This window comes from Miscanthus floridulus, chromosome 7, assembly GCF_019320115.1.
Source record: "Miscanthus floridulus cultivar M001 chromosome 7, ASM1932011v1, whole genome shotgun sequence".
In the NCBI taxonomy this organism is placed as follows: Eukaryota; Viridiplantae; Streptophyta; class Magnoliopsida; order Poales; family Poaceae; genus Miscanthus; species Miscanthus floridulus.
The window spans coordinates 77,018,048-77,021,162 of record NC_089586.1 but is presented as its reverse complement, the minus strand read 5'-3'; positions in this window follow the sequence as shown (position 1 = coordinate 77,021,162).

Sequence of the window (3,115 nt, the reverse complement as noted above, 5' to 3'; positions counted from 1 at the left end):
TTACCAGGAACTCAACAAAATTGGAACCACATCATTTGGATCTACCAACTAAGAGATACACATTTTTGAATATGTACTCCAATCTGTGAAAAAGAATAAACAACACAAAAATGGAAACCCTAATCAGCTACTGGGCCGGCCCGGAAGGCCATTGCAGCCCGCGACGCGCGCGCCAGCGCAGCCCAGAACACGACGCGGCCCAGGTCGGCTCCCGCCTGAGCTCGGCGGCTGACAAACGGGTCCCTCGAGTCAGCGAGATAGACAGGGGAGGAAGAAGAGCGACGGCGTTAGCTTGCCGACGGCGACTCCTCCGACGAAACCGACGGCACCGGCGTGCTCCCCACAACGAGGCGCACACATCCATGCAAGGCCTCTAGGTTGGACTTTTGAATCAGTCAAACAGTGGTGCTCTATAGGTCATCCTAAGTCAAACCTCCACCTAGAGGGCAATTTAGTCATTTTGGTCCACATGAACAATGTCCCATCAATTACCCTAAGTGTAGTTAAGGTGTATTAGACCATAATTAACCACTCTACACAAGTGCTACACCAACTTCTAAGTATCACATGTGATGAAACAACAAAACACTCAATTTTACTCTAATGTTGCAATTCCATGTTTCACATATTTCATGACTTTGTTGTAATTTTAAACTTGTCATATTACTACCATGTTGCCATGTTTCAAGGTATGAGAAACTCATGTTGCATTCACATGTTGCACTACTACCATTCACAAGCAACCAAGTATGAAACAAACATAATTGAGAATGTTGCATATACATGTTTCAGTACAATGGCATGATGAGGTAGATGATGCACATGTTTATGAAATGAAATGCAATTTTGTGGGAGCCAAACACCTAGGGTGTTACAGACCGGACGCGTCCGGTCGTGATTTTCCCTCTCTGGAACCTTACTGGAGCCGACCGGATGCTGGGACTCAGCGTCCGGTCACTTCACCTCTCAGGGTCCGGTCACTTCCAGATGACTTCACCTTGATCAAATGAACTAACCGGACTCTGCGCCAGCGTCCGGTCAGTATTTGACCCTCCATTCACTTCCAACTCTCGATCATATGTGAATGAAGTTTGCTCCAATGGATCTAAGGGCTTTTTAGGAGCTACCTAGTGCTATGTTTAGTAAGTGTGCACCACACCTAACTCACTAGACTCACCTAGGTCAAGCTACCCGTCCATACCCCTCTTAATAGTACGGCCAAAGGAAAAACAAAATACAAAACTACTCTAAGTGTCTCTTCAACTTCAATCGACACTTAGAACTAGTCCATCCTTAACCTTGTCGTCCATCCTTTGAAAACTGAAAAGATTTTCATCGTAGGGGCATGACCACCATGATAGCCCAATCGATCTCCATTACCATGACCTAGCTTAATTGTCTCTGCAAAATACACGTTAGTCATAGTAATCACGTATTGTCATTAATCACCGAAACCCAACTAGGGCCTAGATGCTTTCACATATGTTGTGAATACACATGGATGCTGTTATGGGGAGTGCTTGTGGTTATTTATTACAGCATCTCTTGCATCCTTTTTGTTTGTGTGGTTCCCCATCAATATATGTTTACTGGCCCCTGTATATGGAGTTATCTGGTGCATTTTGGTGGGGTAAAATCTGATGGAACATCTTTTTTCTTTGCCATGGAGTGGTTTGGTTATTGTGTTTCTCATGTTCTGTTTGCCATGGTTGGTGTTGTGCTATGGCGACAACTGACAAATGGTCACTTGTTAAGTTGTGATCGAAATCTCTATCATCCGATGTGGAATGCTAAATCAGTTATCTCCTGTGCCTGTTGCATCGATGCATTCTGACTGGATTACATTGATTGGATGTTCTCCTTTGCTTTGGATGATGGTGATCCATGTGCCCTGACCTGGCATAGCGAAAATCTGTCTGAAAGATGTTTCAGATTCGTGCAGTGCATGCACCGTAGCAATTCCATCATGTAGACGGTACAAGTGTACTAGAATGTTCCCAAAGGTGTTTCCAAGTTGGGTCTAAACTCTATTTTGAGATTTTTGTGTCAAGGCTAGTATTATGATTATGCTGAGAGCTATCCAGTTATAGAGTGGAAGCACTAGGGATGTCCATTTTAGTTTTTCACGATTTGAGTATTTTTAAGTACTTAACTTTTGCTAGGCACTTGGATATATACCTTCTATATATATATATATATATATATATATATATATATATATCACAAAAACAATGTAGCTAGAAAAGCCAAAATGAGCAGGAGGAAAAGACGATCGATGCATGTATTCGGCTGCGTAGAGTCCAGCCCTCAGGACGGATGCTGTGCCATCCAGATCCTCCTAAGCTCTGCCCAAACCCAAAGTGGGGTTGCCGTTGCTCATCTTTGGCTTGCTCGGAGCGGTACCTCTCATCCAAAAAGGCGTCCCTATTGGATCTGGATGTAGCCTGAGCAGTATCATACACCAGCGAACAGTGATCTTATCCTCTTTTGTGCCAGTTGCAGTCCGATTGATTTGCTTACCCACTGCCAAACATATATTGTCTTCCTAGCATGATTAGTGCTCCATCAACTCGTTTAACCATGCCACTTATCGACCAGGTTATTAGGTCCAATATCTCTATTTCTCAGGGCACACTACATGGGCTGTTGCTTCAATGAAAGAGCCCTGTGGAATGTTAATAATCTGCTAACAAAAGAGTGGAAATGTGTAATGGTAGCATGTGCTATCGTTACTTCGTTACCACTACAAGTCACAAGCAGTCAAGCACTGGTATTCAAAAAAGAAGATTACTCATCTACCACCACATGGGCGAATTTAGGCCTATTTGTCGGGTCCATAAAATAGGTAAATTCTTTAGTAAAATACCGTTAGGATTTAAGAAAATCCATGTAATATGGAGAAGCAGATCCTACCCTGAGAATGCTCTTGGCTAGCTTCGCTTCAATCTACCACAAAAATACGCTATTACAGTGAGCTGGCTGCAGCTCCTTTCATTCTCCAGGAACACAGCGGCGGTATTTCTTCTTGATTTGCGTGTCTGCTTGATTAATTTGGATGTCAAACTGTTATAAAAAGAGAGATCCAATCTAGGAGGAACTATACAGTTTTTCATCA